Source organism: Equus caballus, chromosome 23, assembly GCF_041296265.1.
Source record: "Equus caballus isolate H_3958 breed thoroughbred chromosome 23, TB-T2T, whole genome shotgun sequence".
Lineage (NCBI taxonomy): Eukaryota > Metazoa > Chordata > Mammalia > Perissodactyla > Equidae > Equus > Equus caballus.
This window is the reverse complement of record NC_091706.1, coordinates 42913825-42936968: the sequence shown is the minus strand read 5'-3', so window position 1 is coordinate 42936968 and position 23144 is coordinate 42913825. Positions and strand designations below refer to the sequence as shown.

The following is a 23144-nucleotide window of genomic DNA, read 5'->3' as shown; positions in this document are numbered from 1 at the left end:
CAGCCTGAGAGATTAAAACCAACACAAGGAGAGAGCAACGATGAGAGCTGCGGTAAGAACTATCCTAATAGAGTTTGAGGCTCTAGGTGTCCTCACCCATAGCCAGCACCGTGCACAGTTTGGTTATGCGATCCAATAACCTCTCCCTTTCATGCTTAGGCCAGGATAAACTGGGTTTCTGTCACATCAACACCCTTCTAAGACTGAGGAGATTTAGAATAGCTTCTTGCATTTTAGAGGCTTCTTGTTCAAACTATTCTAAAGGAAACGTAAACTTTTATTCTTCCTAGAAAGCTGGTACAGTTGAGATTAACTCTTACAGGAGGAGATTAACTTTTATGCAGGAGTCCTGGTTGTTCCTTCTAGCTTTGCTACCAATAAATCCTGTGGCCTTGCGCTCATCACTTAATGCTTCTAGGGTTTATTTAAATGCATTCATATAACGAGTTGAATTAGGTGGTCTCAGAGCTGCCTTCCAGTGCTAACTTTCTGTGACTAGAATTTTCCAGATAACTTCTGGGTTTCAATGTATTTACTCGCTTGAGTTTATGTGTCCTCAGGGTTTAGTTCTATTTCCCTATTTAAGAAAATAAAGAGAAGAACTGGAAAAATAAATTTTTTATGGCTTAGAGTTTTCTTTTTGAATATTTTTATATACATTGCCATTAATAATCTATTGGTTAAAAATCTTATCTTATAATCATATGATGCTTTGGCAAATATTTTTATGAAACACCCATAGTCTGCATATCAGTAAATGAAATGCCTTGGAGATACACTTTGCCATCTAAGAGTTTTCAATCTAGATAAGAGACAAGAAGCACAGTCAGGTAGAACAACTACAAATAAAAATCAGGACAGTGAACACTGTGTGAGAGGGTGGGACCAGCTCTATTCCCAAAGGCTGGTTTCCTTTTGCACTGAAGAAATAATAAGCGAAAGCTTTTCAGAGGTTCTGAGCTCCTAAAGAATGGGTCTCAGCAAGCAACATTAACTGCAAGTTTACAGTCTATTTTTCGTGAAATTTCTTTGAGTTTGGCTTGAAGGGAACATTTAATTCTTTTCAGTGTTTTATTTTAAACAGATATTATGACTGTGATTATGCTCATGTTATAGATAACCTTCCATTCTGTTCAGCTTTTAGAAATTCTAAAATATGCTCTTGCTGCAGTGAATTCAAAGTACAACATTTAAATCACGTCAAGTACAAAACCAGTTTTGAAAAAAAAAAAATTTTTTTTCAGGAACTGTTATTTATGAGCATCAGGCCATCGTGCCACCAATTTCTTTATGCAAGAGCGTGGTTGAATATGTAAAGTAGCTGGCTAAGATTCTACACCCCAGTATAAATGTTCAGGATTTGTTTTAAAATTTTACACCTTTAAAATCTCTAGGATTTTCTAACTTAATCTGTGTTTATTAAAGAACAACAGTGCACCTCAGTGGGAGGAAGAGACCAAGGCATATGGTGCTGCTTTCTTAAACCTAACATCAGAAGACTTTGCCAGGAGCTATAGGTCGTGTGAAAACATCCCAGAGTAAAAGTATTTGCATCTGAGCACCTGCTTTCAAATCCTGGCTTTGCTCACAAATTAAAGCGGCCTTACCCTTTCTAAGCTTCCAGTTCCACATCTGTGAAAACAGGCACTTGAGTTTTATATCTCTTATGTGGGCTTGGAAAGAATAAATGGCGTTATAAAGGAAACAGCTGTGAGCCTAAAACAGAATAGATGCTCAGTAAATGCTGGTTTGCTTTCTTCCTCTCTCTGAATTTTTCCTTCTTCATTTGTAAGGTAGGAACTGAAAAAGATGCTATCAGAAAGAAAAGATGCTACTATTCTGTAAGTTCTCTCTCTCTCAGTACAAAGTATGCACAAAAGTAAACAAACTAACAACGTGGAATCAAAAAGTTGTTTGAGGAGCATGAAATCAAGGCAAGATGACTGAATTATCTGAAAAGTATGTGGCACTCAGTAGAGATTCCCAAAGGGCCAGGTAGTAAATATTTTCACCTTTTGGACCATACAGTTTCAGTCACAGCTGTGATGACAACTCTGCTGTTGTGGCAGAGATCAGCCACAGACAATACATAAATGAATGGCCATGGCTATAGTCCAAAAAATTTTATTTACCAAAAAAGGGATGGTGAGCTGGATTTAGCCCTGCAGGCCTTAATTCGTGGCCCCTAGATTACAGGGCGTGAGTTACCAAGATGGGCATTCCGGGGGCATCTGCCTTCACTGAAGCGTTAGAGCTGCGGACAGGCCTTGACACCTGGGTCTGGAGCTAGTGAAGCCAGTCCCTTGAGTGGGGTAAGATTTCCTTCACTACCAATCTTTGTTTCTCAGCATCCTCTGTTTCTGTTGCTAACACGCCTTCTGATTGACACGTTCTCTCTAAATATGTAAATAACTTCAATTCTGTTCCAGGCTAGGCCTTAGCCTGGAGGCCATTCTGCCTGTTTAAGGCATAGCTTTGTATGGCCATACACTTATATAGCTCAATGTATAGAATTTATACACATATGCTTGGATTCTTTATATTTGTTTTACCGCTTAACTCTCAAAAAGCAAAGCAATCTTTCCTTAGTTCTTTATTTTTCACCTTAGTATTTTGGTGGAGGCAGGAGCTTCTCGCCATTATCTCCTTATACTATTTATAAGTAATATCCATGAAAATATAACAAAACCTCTAAAAAGTATGTGTCACTCAGTAGGGATTCAAAGACACTTCCTGTCGGGGAAAAATTTTAAATAAAAATAAGAATAATAGTTATTGTATACATTGAACAAACATTGAATTAGTCTCACTTAAAGAATCCTAATCGTTTTTGTACACGTTCGGTTCTGTCAGACTCTATCATTTCTATTTGGGAGTGCTTACAAGTACAATGGAAGAGAATTTGCTGAAGAAAATAAAACGAACACAGCTGGAATAAGGAAAGGCAATGGACTAGCCAGCCTAGCCCAAAGTGCTGCATGGTCAGGCCCCAGCTGACCAGCTCCCCTCTTGCCCCCTTACCAGGATATCAAATGTACATAGTCTTCTCACCTTCTCCCTGTCTTCCTAGTCACTCTCTTTTTTGATCTCTTATTCATCCCACATCCTGTGACTATTTGGAAATATTATGTGTTCTTGAGGATTTTGTATCTAGACATGGAACAGGAAGTGGGAATGGAGAAAGGGAAAAGAAAGAAAGATATATTTCACATTTTATGTATTTGACATTTGTTATGGGTTTCCAACTTTTAATGTAGTTCATTAATTTGAGTCCTCTACCCAATTCTGTGAAGTTATTCACATTTTATAGACCATGAAACTAAGGCTCAGAAAAGTTCATTGATTTTCCCAAAGTTACACAGCTTAAACCAGATAGACCAAATACAACAGCATACACGCCTCCCTCCAAAGTCCTGGCTTGACTGTCAGCCAGTCATCAGTGCTGGCTCTCCCTGTGCTCCTAGGTGCCCTGAAATCAGAACTCCCAAGAATTTGGTCCTTATAAAAAGCAGGCTTGTTCCACCCTTCCCAGCTTATTTTAAATGCTTATCCTCCAGTGATTTTTGGATTTCCTTGTGGCCATTTTTGCTGGGCAGCTTCCCTCTACCACCTGATAACCCTTTCAAAGAAGGGAAAAACAAAGGGAATCATTCCAAAGATATTTTTATCTTCAGCCTTTAATTATGGAATAAAGTTGATCTTGCCTGCTAAAGAAATCTCAGAGTTCATTTGGCAGTTGGCAGGGTACTTTTTAGAGCAGGGAACTCTCTTCAGAACTCTGTAGTTATAGCAGATAGACATGCTCTCTCCTTGAGTGGACTAGCCCTGCTGTCTATCCTGTTGATAAAGCTTAGTACTTCTGCAAAGTTCTCCCTGGAGAAGCTAATCTTCATGATTGAATCATTAAGGTCGCATTCACTAGCACAAACTGTTGTCTACAGATTCTTTTTTCATTCTTCTTTAGTCCTACCTCATACTCTTTATGGGATGAAGTGACATGCAAACATACAAGCTGGGGGAGTTTTGACTAATCAGGCAATCTCCCCAGGCTTCCGTTTACTCATCGGTAAAATGAAGGCATTGGACTAAATAGTCTCTAAGATCCTTTCCAATTCTGACATTCTGAGTTGTTTTATCCTGAGCTACACATTGGGAGGCTCTCTGGTTTGGACTTGGGCTAGATTTAATGCCTCATACAAGGCACAGGATGAATTACTTCTTGATATTAATAGGTTTATTAAAGGGATTTACCATTGTGTAGATGACATTTTGTATTTAACCCAGTAGACAGTCTTGCAACTTGCACTGTGGGAGTGTAAGTCTTTGTGCATTAGCGTCCAAACTAATTTAAGTTTTATTTTTAAGGACAGTTGGAAGCAGCCCAGTTCTTTGAACTATGAGAAGATACCTAATGTCCAAAGTTCTTGGTGTAGGCTGTGTTCTATGCTTTATTCTTGTCAAAACTTGGCTGGGCTCAACCATAAGGCATAAATTTTACCAACAGAGTGGGATGTATGTGTAAGGGGAAGCGGTAAGAAAATGGGGCTAAGAGGAGAGGAGGAAGGGAAAATATTAAACAGAATTTCCATTCAGTATACACTATGCCGGGGCTTCAGGATATAAAGAGAAATACGACATTTTAGAATTTTCACCTAGGATTTTTGTCTAAGCTCTTCTCCTTCCTTGACAGAGAATTCCTTATACCTCACACTCAGTTTCCGGTATTATTGACATCTAACATTAGAATGGTACATTTAATTATATTACAATTAATGAACTACTATTGATGCATTATTATTAACTAAAGTCCATACTTTATTCAAATTTCCATAGTTTTTACCTAATGTCCTTTTTCTATTCCAGAACCCCATCCAGGATTCCACATTACATTTAGTAGTCATTTCTCTTTATGTTCCTCTTGACTATAACAATTCGACCCTTATTTGTTTTAACTGTTATTTTCCTTTTGTCTCAATATCTTTACTTGCTTATTGTATTTTATTTGTGTTAAGCTGTCTTAAGTTTTTCCTCTATTTAGCAGAGCATTATTTCCTCCATTATTTAGAAAAGGTTCTGGAAATCCCCCCTTTCCATACAAACTGCCAAGCATTTTTTAATTTCTAGAAAACTTGCAAGTAATGAGGATAACACTAGCCAGAAGCCAATGAGAATTTATGATTAATGAATCACGATTTTCTTTGGCTGGCAGAAAGGGAATAATCTTTGCTAGTGAGTCAGTCAGTTGAAACACTTAAATCGTACTCAATTGAAGAATAACCTAGTTAAGTTTCAAAAGAGGTAGGCATATTTGTTGAATGTTTATAGTTACACAAAGAAATAGTTAAGAACAGTAGCATTTAAACTGCCGTCATTAGTCTTCGAAATTCTCAGCTCCTTAGGAAGAGTAAGGATGATTCACACCTTCTCAGTGCCTCCCATGTAATCAGTTCCACAGATTTATTAAACTAGGTACAAAATTGGGCTTGCTTCTATTTCACATGGAAGGGCCAGGAATTCCAGTGCTGCCTATTCCCAGTTCAGTAATAAAACGCCTCGCAGCTTGCAAATGAAAGATCCTAGAAAAATGCAGCTTATTGTCTAAAACAGAGCATAGCCTAGTCAGATTGATATGACTTTCTTTATCTCCATCCTCATCAGATACCATTCAGACTGGGAAACCTGATACTCTGTGTAGCAAGGGTTGGGGAAATATCATTAAAAAACAAAAACCTCCTATCCCAACACAGAAATCCTCTTCTCAAAGGTAATAGAGAAAGAAAACACTCTTAATATTGAATAAGCATTAAACCAGAATGTGATATGCGTTACAGTCAATCTACTGAGGTTGGGAAGATGGAAATCTCACCCTCTGATACAGCTAAGCAGATACATCTCATTATATACATGTTTTCAAGACAAACAATAAGTAGTTCGCAAGAAAGAGGACTCAGCATCATTGATCACATGGCGTTCATTCCAACTTCACCTAGTAGTTGGAGTGACCTTCTATGTTAGCCAGTTAACTTTAACCAAAAGAGGTGGGGGTGGGGGGCAAAAACCCTCATATCTTTATGACAGGAAGGAGTTTTAGAACCTGGGGCAAGGGGCCAATGAGTTTAGGCTCCTAACTTCCCTCCAACACTGGGAGATAGAGTTGCTACACCCTTGGTATTTGTATTTCAAAGATGTGGCTCTCAGGTCCTTGAGAAAGATATTCCTAGGTCATAATGTTAACAAAAGGCTATTTAGTTTCTGAAAAGATACATTTCAAAGAGACAGAGACAGAACTTAAATTTACAAGTCTCTGAGGTAAACATTCTGATAAAAAGGGAGGAGAGGAAAATCTCTTCCCTTATTTTCAATTGCAAGAATGAAGTCTCACATTTTTCCTTCCTGTTTGTCTGTATACAAGTCAAAGATTTCTTTCTCATTCATGCGAAAGTGTCTCCTAAGCATCTGGCCATTTGCCGGACTCTATGCTAGGCATTATGAATACTAGTATTGGTGAGATGCAAAAAAGTCCACTCCTACACTCCAGGAACTCACCAGCTAGAGAATGAGATCCCGTGGGCTGCAATGTCACATCAGGCCTTTCACAGGGCCTCAGAAGTCGCTCCTGCTAAGAGGAGAGAAATCTGAATAACCCTGGCCCACACTTCAGACTGCACCAGGCACTGAAGGTTCTTGCTTGTTCTGAAAAAGACACCATGTAAATATTCCTGCATGTTACAGCTATTCTCTGCTAATAACAAAAACAAGTAACATTAATCACATGGTGTTCACGTCCCATACCCTGCACTGTTGATTCTCACAACAGCCCTGTGAGGTAAGTATTACTTCTATGCCTATTTTACGAATGAGTCTTGACAGTTGGGTAACTTGCCCCTGGACACAGAGCCAGTAAATGGGAGGCTGATGTAAACAGAGGTTTATCTGAGTCCAAAGTCCGACTACCCTGCAGCCACTGTGTAAGAGTTTAGCTCAGGAGAAGTCCAGCCTCACTAGGGGCTGAGTTCTACATCTTATGGCATTATGCAGAAGCTCGGCAAAATAGACTGCCTTGAATAAGAATAATCTCCCGCATTTGCAATGCACTTAACAGTTTTCAAGTCATTTTTTGTACATGGTTTCATTTCATCCTCACAACAAGCTGGGGAAATGTGTGAGGCAGGTATTTAAAACCCAAGTTAGGGGCTGGCCCGTTGGCATAGTGGTTAAGTTCACGTGCTCCACTTCTGCGATCCAGGGATCACAAGTTTGGATCCCAGGTGGGGTCCTATGCATCGCTCATCACGCCATGCTGTGGCAATATGCCACATACAAAATAGAGGAAGACTGCCACAGATGTTAGCTCAGCGACAATCTCCCTCAAGCAAAAAAAAGGAGGATCGGTAAGAGATGTTAGCTCAAGGCCAATCTCCCCACCCCAAAAAATAGAATAAAAAAAATAAAATTGAAGTTATATATTAGAAACCTGAGATTCAAAAAGGTTAAGTAACTTGTCCAACAACAAATAGCTGGTGAATGAAGAGCTGGGACTCCTCTCCAGATCTCCCAACTACTAGTTACCTGTAGCTTCAAATTGGAAAATCTCAAGCTGGAGACTTACCCTATATATGGATTTCTAACTGAGCTATAGAGGCTCCAGGATTCACCTGGATCAACTGTCTATCCTAAGAACAGAGGTAGAATAAACACGAGCTCTGTCAATTCTGGACTACACCGAGCAGTACTCACTTAAGCATGTCTTTATGTGACTTGTAAATAAAATTCTGTTTGCTTGATATTCCCTGTGGCTAAAGAAAGATGTTTAAGATTTTCCAAGCTTATTTTTACTGTGCTTCCTAGAGAATTTTGTACACTACTTACCTCAAGTTGGGCCCTGTTCTGTAGTTTTCATTCAGGTAAAACTAACGGAGTTTCCCCAGAGTGAGGAATGTGTAATCAATCCCATTGTTGGATTTCAATGGCTTATTACTGGGTGGGAGAATTGTTATAACAGAGGCAATTTAGAAAATCAGGTACAATTGACTCCAGTCAATTTGCATACCGCAGTCCCAACAGCAAAAAGTCATGGTGTTTCGTTCTAGACATAGTGCAGTCACTAAATGAGACCGCCTGGGCAACTAACACATTCCGAGAGAGAACAGGAGAAGTGCGTGTGCGTGTGTGTGTGTATGTATGTATTTGTGCACACACACGTGCATGCTCATGTGCATGCCTACGGGTGTTTAAACAAGGGTTCATTTAGAATTGTTACCAATCAAAAAAGGAAAAATAATCTTCCAAGTGGTTATCTCTAGTATTTTCCAAATGATAGTCATAATCAGAGCCATCCGTTTACAGATTCTCATGTGGCTGGCCTTGAATGTCACATTTGCAGTTACTGTGGTTGTATGTTCTTCTGGAAAAGATGGAATGATGTCTCTCTCTGAGAGGTGTGGGAATGACTAGAAAGTTCCCTGGACTCAGCAGCAGAAATCTGAGTTCTAATCCAAACCTGGCCATTAACTTTCCTTACGACTTGGGTTCTTATGTCCAAGCTAGCTCTTAGGTCTCTATTTCCTCATCTGTATGAGGAGTTTGGATCAGATGTTTTCCAAGGCCTTCTCCAACAATAAAATTTGGTGTTTCTAACCCTGTCACATCCTCAGAAAAAGAAAGCCTTTGTCTGAAAACACTGATTTGATTACTGCCAAATTGTGTGTCATGTCCATGGGCTAGACCCAATGAGCCAAATGAGAGATGAAGATCACGGAAGAACAGAGAGAAAGAGTACAGCTGCCTCTCCTAGCACACAAATGCATCTCCATTGGGAAGCAATAAGTACATGTACAAACACTACAGATGGTGGGTAATTAGCACCATCTTCTCACATTCAATAATGTGAAAGATAACGCAGCCCACATTCCAATAATCTGAAGTGAAACTACTGGTCCGAGAAGCCTCTTACAGAGAGTTTTCCCTCGTGTTCTTGCACTCAATGGAGAAGGGAAAGGAAGGCAGGCTGGAAGAGAAGACATTGACATTTGTTCTGAACCGACTAGGTATAATGACGGACATTATCTAAATACCCGCACAGCAACACTGAGAAGTAATTAATACAAGCTCCATTTGCAGGAACCCAAACTTGGAAAGGTTAAGTAACTGAGCAAGTTTAAAAAAAAAAATGGGTAAGGGGTAGAGCTGGGATACAAAGCTCATCCTAACACCCAAGCTCTTCCAGCACAGCACATTGTACATACAGAAAATGTCACATCCTTTAAATTGTATCTATTTTTCTGGTACTCATTTCCCGCTCCTATTTGTGCATATCTTTTCAGAGCATCATCCAGAGATAGAGAACATTGCCTAGTCCTGGGGAGGTGTGGGGGGAGGTGGAGAGAGGAGGGCATTCACTACGTTTCCATTTCCCTCACTCATAATCATTTTTACTTCATGACTGCCCGTTTTGTCAATTTCAGCTTATTAAAAACAAGACCTCTCTGTTTTTGTAGGATACTCCTTTTATTGTTGGGATTGAAATATCCTCAACAGTTCGAAGGCAGGCTGGTGCTGATGCTGGGAGCTGCGTCAGCATGGAGACAGCAACAGCGCATCATGAAAGGCAATTGCAGTGTTGAGAAGCAGCAGTTATTTGCAATCCTTGTTTCAAAAAGACCACTTTCAGAATGTGGCGTTGGGTGGAAATGGATGCAGTCATCATTTTCAGGGGTTTTGTTGGGCTGTGGCAGCTGGGAACTCTCTTTTCTCATCTTCTACAACCCACAGACCCTCACACAAAACAGGAGGTAAAAATGCTGTTATCCTTAAAATAAAACTCGGCTGTGCGGCTACATATTGTAAGGAATTTTTTTATGGAAAAAAAAAGCTTTTTGTAAATGAAAAGTGATCACAGGAGTTCAAGTAAAAACTAAGCAGACATGGAAAATCGGTGTTTTTTCTTAATAAATATGAAGGGATAAAAATCTTTAGATAGGACCAATAGGCTCTGTTCCCCTCAGTAGAATGTTCTCTTTTCACCCTTCCAATTCTGCCCTCCTCTGGCTTTGCTCAAATACCAGCTTCTCCAGGAGGCCTTCTCCCACCCCTTGTGGGAGACATTTTTTTTCTTTCGCCTAACCCCTAATATGTTTTTCTCTGAGTATTCCTTCTGTCAGACATCTCCTTTCTATTTGTGCTCTGGTTACTTGTGCATGTATTTTGTCTTCTTTCCTCAGTCTGTAAGCTCCTTCAGGAAGGAATTCACACTTAAGTTGATTTATATATTCCTCCAACAAGTGTGAGTTGATAGTCTACTAGGTGCCAAGAACCATCTAGGCGTTAAGAACCCAAAGATTTACAAGGTGTATAGTAACCAGTTCTTTCCTCAAGGATCTTACCTTCAAGTATGGACGTGAGACATGCAAACACATACATAAATTGCAGTAAAGGGTAAGCAGGATGCATATTGAATTCATTTTATAACTTTCTAAATATTTTAGTGCTTTGTTAAATGAATGAATGAATAAATGTGAGTTCCACTCTTAAACAGCAGCAAAGGTCCCAAAGAGAAATAAACGATAAAAGCTGATGGAGAAATGAAAAACCAATGACGCTGAACCGGTCCTAGGGAGCACTGTGGTGCTCAGCAGTCCAGCTCAAGCCTTCTGACTAGCCTTAGCCCTGATTTTTCTTTATCAGCTCTGTTTCCTCAATGAATGGAGTATTTTAAGCATTAAGGATAATCCTAGGAGGCAGCCAGGTGGAGTACAAGAAACAAAACTTTCAGAAGAAATAGTATGTACGAAAAAGACAATATTAGGCATTGTGTGATAAGTGTTGATTGAAGATACAGACAGTAAATGCTACAGAAAACAATAAATCTGACTCTCTTCAGAAGAATCTTTATGGGAGAGGCATACTTACCAGAGAATGAGAAAGGGGCAAACATCTGGAAACAAGCCCTCGTGATCCAAAGACGGAATGACAGACCATGGAACATCTGGTGTTTCTTAGATTTTATGGTTGAGGATTGCATTCCTGGCAGTTAATATTTTGATGCTAAATAGGAAAATGCCATCTACATTCTTTTACACATTTCTTAAAATATTTTCTCTTGTTGGCTGGTTTCTCTTCTCTGATATTTTTTAATTCCTTAAGCTTCATGATCCCACACTGTCTTTGTTCTCCCCCCATTTCCATAGCTGATCAATTTATCTTTGTAGAACATCCTCCTCCAACCTCCAAATGTCAGTATTCTCTGTGGCTCAATTCTTGGCTTTACAATTGAACTGTCAAAAAAGTCATCACCTGAGGCCAGCCCAGGGGTATAGTGGTTAAGTTTGTGTGCTTCACTTCAGCAGCCTAAGGTACGCAGGTCGTGTTCTGGACATGGACCTACGCACCACCAATCAAGCCATGCTGTAGTGGCGTCCCACATACAAAATAGAGGAATATTGTCACAGACATTAGCTCAGTGACAATCTTCCTCAAGCAGAAAGAGGAAGATTGGCAACAGATGTAAACTCAAGGCCAGTCATCCTCATGAAAAAAAAAGTCATCACCTAAAATCATAACATCACCCTTGAATTTAACATTCAATTTCAATTCTACCAAGATGGTTTTCTAATCTCTATCATTAATTTGACCATTTCCTCGCTGGATTCTACTTTCCTTTACAGAAGTCTTAAGTACATTTATTCATTGATTTACACCTTTGATCAGACTTAGCCACCTACCTGTTCCTTACATTCTTCATTCCATAGAGAGATCAATCACTATCAGAACTCCACCACTACAATACATATCAGGGCTTAAAAACCTCCCTACAGTCAGGTTCCCCCATCAAATTCCTCACTTCCATCAATTGCATCATCATTCTCCCTGTCTCCTCAGCTTACAATATCAGGCACATTGATTCCTTCCTCTCTCAATTTCCGTGTCTAGTCACTGGAGTTGGTTATTCTGAAAGTCTTCTTTTATACTGTCTCTGGCAATAGGAACAATCTAAAAAAATATTTTGTTGAGTAAAAGTTTTCAGACACGAAAAAGTATTTATTGTCATACTGTCTCTCCCCCATTGCACCTGCTTCCTTGGGTCCTTGTCACCTCATGGGTGGGCCGTTGACTAGGTTATCATTCTCTATATTTCTAGTCTCTAGCCTCTCCTAACCAGTCAGCACTTTTTAGCCTGAATACTTTTCTTAAAAACACATATTTAATAAACCATTGTAAATCCTTACAATGACTCAATAACTTGATGCTATCCAATAAAAATATACTGTAAGTCTCAAATGTGAGCTATGTGTATAATTTACATTTTATAGTCAAATTACAAAATGTAAGAAGAAACTGGTGAGATTAATTTTAATAATAGTATTATGCTTAACCCAATATATCCCAAATATTACCATTTCACTATGTAATAATATTAATTTCACTTTCTTTTATATTGAGCCTTTGAAATCACATATCTCAATTCAGGCTAGCCACAGTGGAAGTGCTCAAAAACCATATATGGCTAGTGTCTACCGTATTGGACAACACAGCTCTCCAACATACTTTGTGTCTCCCATTTACATTCTTAGTTCATTCACTTACCCTTATAACTTGCCTTCTTTCAACATAATTAGATCCTGATAATATCTCTAGGCTTTCCTTGCTTAAGTTCTAACTCTCCTGGGGAGCTTTCCCTCACCACCACAAGACAATGATCTCATCTCACGAGAATTATTCTCTATGCTACTCAGCTGGCATGTCCTGTGTGCTAGTTTTTGTAATTAAAGCAGGAGAAATCACTGTGGCCCAATTGTCAGTATCTTGAGGGCGGACACTTCTCTCTGTTTCCCATATCACTTAACAGAGTGCCTTTCACAGAGAAAGTACTGTAAATATTTGTTGATGGTATGATGATAGTATGGAATTATTATAATACAAGTATATAAGTAGACTTTATTAATCAACAGCCTTATATTATTTACCAGTTGGCTGTGATTCCACATTATACTATCACTAATTTCATTATCAGGTTAACTTTATAGGTTTTAGTAAAGATTTATTTTCCAAAATATAACACTTATTCTTATTTTAGAAGGATAAGTAAAATATCAGAAATAGAAGGATCACATGTACTACATGGAAAGTAAAGTGAAACTAGTATAATTTTAGTTCTGTGATTTATTTCTATATGGAATGATGAGAATATTGATATCTGAAAAATAGTGAGCATAATCGTACTATGGAAGACATAATTTAGTGAGCTCCAAAAAGTACTGTCTGATTATGTTATCGGTATGGAGGAATTCTTAGAAACAAGTTGAGAAGATTTAATGAAAGAATGTGTTGGAAAAAGTGATTTGATAAAGAATCTCCAACATCATTTGTGATAGGGATGTTGTGTGCATTTACTCCATGGATGTGTTTAGAGGCTGTGGCAAATGCTTTGTCAGGGGGTGGTAGATGCAGTGCTGGGTTCTATGTTTGCATACACAAAGTGTGCTTGATGAGATTTCACACAAAGAATTACCGATTAAAATAAGGAGTCCTGTTGTAGAGGGTAAAGAAGCTAAATGTGGCTAATATTTTCTTCATCACAGGGGATTTTTTATGTTACTATCATTTTATATAAGATAGAAATTGTCAGTAGGCCAAATTGTGGTCAGTTTGAAGTGCATGACTCATTAACATATTATAAAAACCCCGGGTAAGTTTGACAAAGCAGATCTTACATAAAAGTGTAAAATCTGTACTTAGAGACACACAAACTCCACATCACCAAAGGCTCTATTACCCCTTCAGGCCAGTTCATTCCCTGTTACAACCCGCAGTACCCCTGTGATACATGGTAGGACTTTCCACCTATATTGTGATTTTATTGAGAGCTTTCCACTGGCATTAGGGAAACTGATTTCGTTGAAAGCCCCATATCAACTCTTAAAATTATACTACAATCTTCCTGCCAATAAGACTGACGCCAAAGTCCAAAACTTAAAATATTTATGAGTAATTCAGGAAAATTTGCTTCCTAAACTCAATGTTTATTTATTTATTTTTTTAAAGATTGGCACCTGACCTAGCAACTGTTGCCAAACTTCTTTTTTTCTACTTCTTCTTCTTCGTCTCCCTCAAAGTCCCCCGTTACATAGTTGTATATTCTAGTTGTGAGTGCCTCTGGTTGTGCTGTGTGGGACGCCAACCCAGCATGGCCGGATGAGCGGCGCCATGTCTGTGCCCAGCATCCCAACCGGCAAAACCGGGGCCGCCAAAGAAGAGCGCGCAAACTTAACCACCTGGCCACGGGGCCAGCCCCTTAAACTCAATATTTTTAAAACTCTTGGATGACTGCAAACAAAGTGAGAGTATTTCTATAGTGTGCATATGCATTTGTAAGGATTTGTTTTCCATATAACAGCTATTGTCAAATGGATAAAACCTAACTTGCAAATGCATGAGTTGTGTACATATATATATTTATTCTTCTTATAATTAAGGTTATTTTTAATTTAAATGCAGGCAAAGAGTAGCATGGGGGGGAGAAGCAAATTCTATCCTGGTTCACGGGTTACATTTGGTAAATCCAACCAGAAAAGCGGAAGGTGTGGGTAATAACTGAGCTGGACAAGATGCATGATGTGTGCTAGAGGCTATGCAGGAAAGTGGAGGTATGACCTGAAGTAGTGAAGGGAAGAACACCTAACATAGTATGTGCAAAGCCAAGGACAAAGAATGGAGGATCCAGTCAAGAGACAAAGTCACAACTCCCAAAGAGAAATAGACATTCAAGCAGATGAGGTTCAAACAAGCAAAAGGAGTAGTTTAGGAGACAAGGTTCGTGAAGGGGAGATTCCTTCCTAGAATGTTAATTGAAGTTTGCCCTTTTTGGCTGGTAGGGCTAAAACTTGTGAGTAGGGGTGCCTGACTTAAATAAAAGGGGTTTGGGACACAAGGTACGTAGCGAATTAGAAAGCTATAAAGGTGTCTATTAATTATAGCTCTTATTAAAATAAAGCAGTTTGAATTTTGGAAATATAATTCCTATATAAATCTGAGTTGTGTAAATGTTTCTGCAGCACTAAAATCAATGCACAAAACTGGGAAAATGCCTTAAAAAAAGAAATAGAAACAACAAAAAACATCAAGAGCGGTAATCAACTTTGGGCTTAAGAGATGAAAAACCATCACCACTACAGGCAGTAACAAAACAGAGAGAAAATAAAACCAAGCAGAGTCTGAACAGGAAACCAGACTCAATCACTGGCTTGCTGTAGAACATTTAGGCAAAAAAAAAGACACAGTTTTCTAAACTGTTGGATTGGTAATTAATTTGATCTTTATCACCTTCATCATCATCGTGATGATAGCTCTCTGTTACCTTACCATGGTCAACTCTTTACCATGATCACAAAGCCTTACATGATCTATGATCTGGCCTACACCTCCTCTCCCACCCCTTTCATTCTAGGCTCTTCCTGGCTCATTATGCTCCAACCACACTGGACACATTTGTGTTCTTCAAACACTAAAGACCATACTGCAAGATGGTTCTTGTCTTAACCTTAGCTTCACCAGTAAGTCCTCCCTCTTAGGATAATATGTGAAGAAAAATTTAGTTACACCACTTTACTTTTTGAGGATAATAAAGGAAAAATATGTTCATACAATTTCAAGGGAAAGAGAGAGTAAAACATAACCAACATAATAGTGAATAAAAATATACTGATGTAAGCAATCTAAAATATTTTGCAAGAGACTTAAACAGCAATAAACTAAATACAACATTGATTCGAATTTGAATGAAATTGGTGTAATAAAAAGGGAAGCATAAAACTGAACTTTCTTAAATTCAGTCATCTACTTATAATTGCTTTTGCATCTCGGCAAACTAAGAAAGCTGTTTAACTGTCTCTTGAGTTTAAGATGAATCTTGGCATATGTTAATCTTGAAATGTTAAAGTCAACATTGATCATCTTAATCAAAGTTTTATTTTTATAGTTAATATCCTTAATATATAAGAAGTTGTTACAAGGGATTATACCAAAGATATGTGCTCTAATACATAACTATGCAAAATACATCAGCATTGCAGAAACTAACAAATAGGAGTAAAAAAAATGAAAATATTTTCAACTCAACTGGCAACCAAAGAAACACATATTAAAACAATAAAGATGCAATTTTGTTTATCAAATTGGCAAAAGATGTAAAAACTGAAAAATGACAATATCTACTACTAGCAGCAGTGTGAGGAAGGAGACACTCGTATCTTGGTAGAAGTGTTGAATCTTATAACCTTTTTGGAGCACGATTTGGCAATAGGTGTTATAATTTTTGTAATTTGATATGCAGGCTTGACTGAGTCCAGGAATTCATCCCAAGGAAATAATAATGATTTATGCAAATGTATAGCCTTAAGGATGTTTATCACAGGCCTGATTATATAAGAAAAAACCCTGACAACGACCTTTTTGTTGGGTCTAACGAATTATGTTTCATCCATGAATTAAGATTTAAAATAATTATACAGTACCTAAAAATGTTGTAGAAAAACAGCTTATGTCAATTAAAAGTAAGTAAAAAACAGGAGCAACCTGATGCCATTACTGAGATTATAAAACATACGTTAGTGCATAGAAAAGAGACCAGTGACTGTGTACCAAAAAGTCAGTAACAGTTAGCTCTTGGTGATAGGATTATGAATGGCTTCTGTTTTATTTTTTTTCTCTAATGTAGTTTATAAATTTTCAACAGTGAACACTGAATTATTTCTGTAAAAAGGAAAATATATATTATTTTTATAAAAAGACAAATAAAAACTAAAAAGTTATAAAATTATGACAAATTGTTTAATCCTGATCAAATATGAGATAATAAAAAAATGAACTGTAACATAGGGAGTAGAGAGATGAAGAAAAAAAGTAAACTATTAAATTAGAAAAGCAACTAAGTATAAAGAGAGGAATGGGAGAAGTGGAAGAGCCATATTTCTGAACTGTGGCTCAGTCCAAGTGCTGTGCCATGAGCAAGTACCAGACCTTTTGTTTTTATTGTGTGTGTCAAAAATTCACAGTCAGCAAGGTGTACAAAGTTTTAAAAAATGCTGTTTTCTTTTATTTATTTTCTTTCATCAATATCTGAAGAGTTGATGCTATTTCTTTCGAGGCCTTATTAATGACTTGGAAAATTCTAAATTAAATTTAATAAAATACACAAATTAAATTCATTGAACATTTCTTTTGAGTTATATCAGGTACCACGGTTACCTGTGAAGTTTCATTGTTGTAGTGCAGTCCATGTTACTTTGTACTTTGTACTGTACAAGGCATTTTTGTTTACTTTATCTCATTTATTCTCACCAAAACCCTTGGAAATTGTATCATTTTCACTTCCCAGATAAACAAACAAAAGTCTACCAAGGTTACATGACTCCCCAACATCCCAGCAATGCTCAAAGCAAAGGGAAACTAACAAAACCAAGTTACCATGGATCACTCTCAATTCCTGTTTTATTGTCCTTTTATAATAATAAACTATAGTTCCAAAATTGTTTACTCTGTTTCTATAATTGATCTCTATGAGTACTTATGAGCTGCTGAGTATAGAGCATCATAATACAGAATTTCCAGCTACCTCCAGCAAATCATCTCACCGTTTTTTCCATATTCCATGCACGTGTTGCAAAGAAAGAATGTTCAAGTTCTGCAAGTTATTTTCACTTCTTTTTGAGAATTTTAGCAAAGCTCTATTCTTCACTTTTAATTTTACTTTAAAAGTATGTGCATAACAAAAGATATATCAAGACTAAGAAGTGTACTTTAGATGAGGTGATTATAAATAATCATTAAATAAATAATTAGACATCCAAGAGCCTTTGAGAATAATTTCAAGATTAAACTGGAGGAAGATTAGGGTCAGTTTACTAAAATATTATATTTTTTCTTATCTATATTGTGGACTTTTAAACTTAAAAATTAGAAAGTAGCCTGTAAAGAGCAGAAGAAATAATTAAATTAGTTTATAGCTTATAGAACTCCTTTTCATTCTCGTTCTGGTTATTTAAGGGAGGGAGGAGGGATATAAACATCCAAATAGATAAACCATCCAGCATCCTGACTCTGGGTTTCTTTCTCTATTCCCATTCCATGACGTTTGCCTCCTTTCTATGGCAGCCTCACACTCTCAACTATATGCAGGGAATTCTCAAAATTATTTGTGTAGCTCAAACTTTTCCTCTGAGTTCTAGAAACTTTTATCCAACTTAACATTTCCATTTGGTTGTCTCACAGGCATTTCACAAGTAATATGTCCGAGATGGAACTCTTCTATTCCCCTGACATTTTAATATATTTCCAATCTTCACTATCTCAGGAAATGGCAGCACCATACATCCAGTTACTCAAACCAGAAACCTGGCCACCATCCCTGGTTTCTTACTCTGCCCTACCTTCACATGCAGTGCTTCAGCAAGCCTTTTCTCTGTACATACTAACTCTACCGTAAATCCGTCCAGCATCCTATACCTCCATCACCAAGTAGTCCCAGCCTCCTTACAGAATTTAATCTCGACTTCCAACCACCCTCTGGCCAACCTGGTCATCACATAGCAGCCAGATAATCTTTTAAAACAAAAATTGCAAAAACAACCTCCATTAATTTTTCAATGAGTTAACCATGCATCATGCCATAAAGTAAATACGTATTTCACATGCTTCCACTTCTGGTTTTAGAGCTTTAATGAGGTATAGTTGACATGTAACATACCGTACATGGTAAAGCATACAATTTGATGAGTTTTGACATATGTATATATCTGGAAAGCCATCACTACAATCAAGATAACAAATATATCCATCAATTCTAAAAGTTTATTTATGGACTTTTTAAAACTTCCTTCCTCCCTTCCCCATCCAAGTCTACAAAAAACTACTGATCTGCTTTACGTCACTCAAGATCACTTAGTGTTTTCTAGAAATTTATAGAAATGGATTAATACTTCCACTTTCTTAAGCTACTCACAGAGAGTCAAAATTGATTTCTTCAGTTACACTCTTACAAAAAGAAAAAGAGCATGGTGATTGAGTTTATTGAAAATCATTAGGAAAACGCCAGCATGGTTGTCTAGTTTTTAGAATGGCTTTTGAAACTTCTAAAACACTACAACACTTTTACAGACTTGTATCTTTTCCAACTCTAATAATAAAATTATATTAATAGTAAACTTTCATGTTTTTTAATTAAAAATTTTAACAAGCCTTTTGTTCTTCCCAATTTTAAAATCTAGATATTTTTCTCTTTCTTTTAATATTGTCATCATATTTTGGGAGATTCTGTCCTTCCATAGACTCTGTAATGTTAGTTAAAGCAATTCAATGGGCTTAGTGTGTATTCGCCAAAGAACTAAATCTGAACAATGCAAGGAATTCCTTACAATGCAAGGAATATTTCTTTGTGTAAGAATTTTCATAGACTTTCCAACAGAAATTTGTTGTTTTTAATTTAATCATATTGGATGATTATATATGTTATTTATTTCAGATTACATACAATTTTGATTATGAAATATATTGAACTAATATTCTAAAACTATCATTTCTCTTCCCAGAGTAATCATAGCATGCTTTGCTTCTTGTTGCTTTAAAAGGAACGTTTTAAATTGCTCTTTACAACAATAATTATGAAGGGAAATGCCAAAATACAACTAATTTCACTTCTTCTTGGAATTTGACATTTTCACTAGCTAAGTAATACAAACATCCATCACTTAAATGAGCAGTATTTTAATAGCAACATTTTCACAACATTTTAATTGTTGTCACATTTCTTTTTTGTTTAGAGAGACGTCTGGTGAACACCCGTGGGGTCTAAAGAACAAGTAAGATTTAAAGCATGCTGGGTTTTTAAAAAATCTGTCTTTCATATTTTCTTTGTTTTATTACTTAATACTATTTCTTTACTACCATAGATTTTAGCTTCTTAGAAAAGTGTTAGCAATTTTATTATAGAGCATGAAGAATGAAAGTGAACTTTCGACCACTTTCAGATTATTCAGAGGCTTTAAAAACCTACACAAAGTTTCTGTATATGGTAAGCAGACTTAAAGACATTACAGATGGTGTGAAATTTAAGCCCAAAGTAATGGGCATGCTTTTATGGTCAAGAGTGAATATGAATCCATAGAGTAAATTTTGCAAAGTAATTTCTTTATAAATTATATGTTTCTATAGTTGTCTTAGTCTTACCTCTTGCCTATCAGTAGAATAGGTCAAGGAGTGGTTGATTTAATTCCCAAAACCTAGTTCATGTAGAACCATGACTCAGCACCAGAGAGTTTGGACAGTGGGAGATCCACGCCCAACACTGGAATAAGATGTGTTGGGATAATAAGGGGAGAGCCTTCATTTGATGGAGTAGGAAAGAGAACAGGAGGAATAATGGTCAAAAGGAAAGCAAATGAGTAAGGGGAGAACTGAAAATAATAAGAGGAAGAGAGCAGATCACTCATAAGAATAAAGAGAGTAAACAGATTACATACACTTCATTGTCAACATTTGGAAGAAGGGAAATAGAGGTAGAACAAAGTAAGAACAGAGAGTAGAGATTGGAAACTAAAGAGAGGTAGAGACAGCATATGTGAATAGGTCGCACTTGAGAGAAATGGCTAAAGAAAAGAGTACGTGGTAAAAGATAAAGTTCCATTTTTAATCTTTGCTACTTATTTGACAATTTAGTTAGTTGAAATTAGAACTTCAACGGTTCTAAAAAAAAGGAAGCATTGAATATTTTTATCTATTTCATTGAAGACGAAAAAATTCTAGTCGTATAATTATTTGATGTTTCTGAGAATCTAGCTTTATGCTCAATTTAAGCCATACTTAAATGAAGATGTTTCTTGATTTGTTTAAAGTTTTCTTACGAATATGCTAAACCTGCTCTACTCTTGAAATCACTTGACTTCTAAAAAAAGGGAAAATCATGCATTTAGAGAGGTGAAATAAGTTATTAAAATGTATTTCTAGTCTACAGAAAGCATATGTTAAACAATTCAAAGTTACAGCCAGAATAGTCCAAATTACTCCTGCATTCAGGGACACAAAGCCCTAGATTTACTCTGTAGTTATCCCGTAATTGCTATTTGCAGGAAAAAGAAAGGTTAACAGTAGTGCTGATCTCATTTGTAAGGTACAGATTTACCAAGGAACCTTGTAGAATTGACAGCTTTTCTATCCCAAAGCATAAATCATAAAGATTCAGCAAAGTAACCTCCCTTATATTGACATAAAGATACAAATGAGTAACGATTTATTTTTAGCAGCACTTGGGGAAGTGTGGTTTTAGGTTTATGGTTGTTGCTCTTGTTCATTGGTTTTTTTGGTGGCTATTATGTGTTAATCATTCATCATCATGATGAAAGGTCTCTTTCTTCCCAACATTTGAAGTATCTTGGGGAAAAGCCTTTGGTTATTTATGGTCCATTATGTATAAAGCTCTTGCTAATAGTCCACCATCCATTATTTTTCAAGACCATTGAGCAGAGTTCAATGGTGGTACTGTAGAAAGTGCCCATTGACTCCAATTCCAAAATACTGGGTGAAATCCCAATGTCACAATTAAGACCCACTTATTCGCCCTGGCCCTCAATGTTTTCATGACAAAATGAGGATAATACTCCCTACTCACAAGATTGTTATGGAATTTGAATAAGTTATCAACCTGAAAGTATTTGGAAGTTGGTCAACATTAGTGGATGACATAACCGGCAAACACTTGGGTTTTAGCTCCCTAGAGGCTCTTGTCCGAAATCCCACGAGCCACACAAATGACTTTGCAAGGATTATTGCAGGTGTTTGGACTTGTGATTCAACTTTATCCTTTAAAAAATATATTTTAGGAGTAAATCAACCTATCATTTAAAAGACTCAAGTCTTCATCTTCCTGGCTATATATCCAAAGTGGTGGAAAAGCCCTTCAGCCTCATAAAAATCTCCACCTGCTATCTGGCGCCTTACATTCCTCTAATGGACTATAACTAAGACCCTCTCTCCTATTTTAGTAGCACTAGGCTGGGTGCTTTCACATATGTTTCCTGATGTAATCCTCAAGTCAATCATGTAAAGAATATCTGATTGTCCCCATTTCCAGATGATTATCAGAAAAGCTGAGTAACATGACTGAGGTCACCTAGCCAGAAAAAGGAGGGAGCTGTAATTGGGACTCAGAACTCTTTCCACAGTTCATGTACATTACAAAACTCTGCTACCTTCTTTAGTGAAATATGATATTTTAGTTACAAATATTTGTAGAAGTATTACCATAGTGATTTTATCCATATTGGTGAAGAGAAAATGTTTAATGGAAAAGAGGAGGGAGCGCAAAAAGTGATTGTTAGTTTCCAAGAAGGGTGAGGACCACTGAGAGTGTAAGTAGGAAGACAGTCTCACTAACTCAGAGCTGGGCCTTGGACAAGCTCCGTGACAAGGCATTAGTAAGCATTAAAAAAAAAAAGAAATCCTACAACTCTTTCCTACTTGGCCAGCTGACAGCAGAGTCAATGTCAAGTATTCCTGCATGTGCCTTTAAGATCCAATTCATCTGCATTCTTATGATAGCTTAGCAGAGAGAAGTCCCAGGTCCCATATTTCTTTCTACATATTGGCATTCCTCTCCTCCTTAACAAAAACCCAAAGATCCTCTTTTCTGTGTGCCTCCACTTTTCTGCTGATAGTGCAAAATCTGTGGTTCATCTGAGTTGGTCTAAGTATACTTGCTGAGGTCAGGGAAGAGGATAATTATTATATCCAAACATGCATTGAACAGTCCCTGTGAGATGTCAGCCTCTTGAACTTCCTTAAGAAAAAAAAAAGCTGTTAGAAAAAATAAAAATGAGGCTTCCTCATGATTGGTTAATTGTTTAATTTAAAAAAATAACTGTTTCTAATTAATTTTATTAAAATAAACCTGTTTTATTCTTTTTTAGACAAATTATCCTAGACAGATTGTTGAACAAAATCAATGAATAATTCTCTTTTTGCTCCTTCACACACACACTCACATGCACAGACATACATACACACACACTTACACACGTGTACACACAGAATATAACAAGATCTTCTTCCCCTTTTGATGAAATATTCCATATTCTATACGTTTTAGAATAAGTAATGTT

At 37.0% G+C, this 23144-nt stretch overlaps 1 protein-coding gene across 44 annotated transcripts in view; it reads left to right on the top strand.

Annotated features, from left to right (window-relative positions):
• The window catches only part of PTPRD (protein tyrosine phosphatase receptor type D), a 2083106-nt gene that overhangs the window by 1437645 nt on the left and 622317 nt on the right, over window positions 1-23144 (top strand). For all 44 annotated transcript variants that reach the window (XM_070248854.1, XM_070248852.1, XM_070248848.1 and 41 more), the window contains one exon: window positions 19812-19850. The gene's annotated coding sequence lies outside the window, so the exon portion shown is untranslated. The remainder of the gene's footprint in view (window positions 1-19811; window positions 19851-23144) is intronic.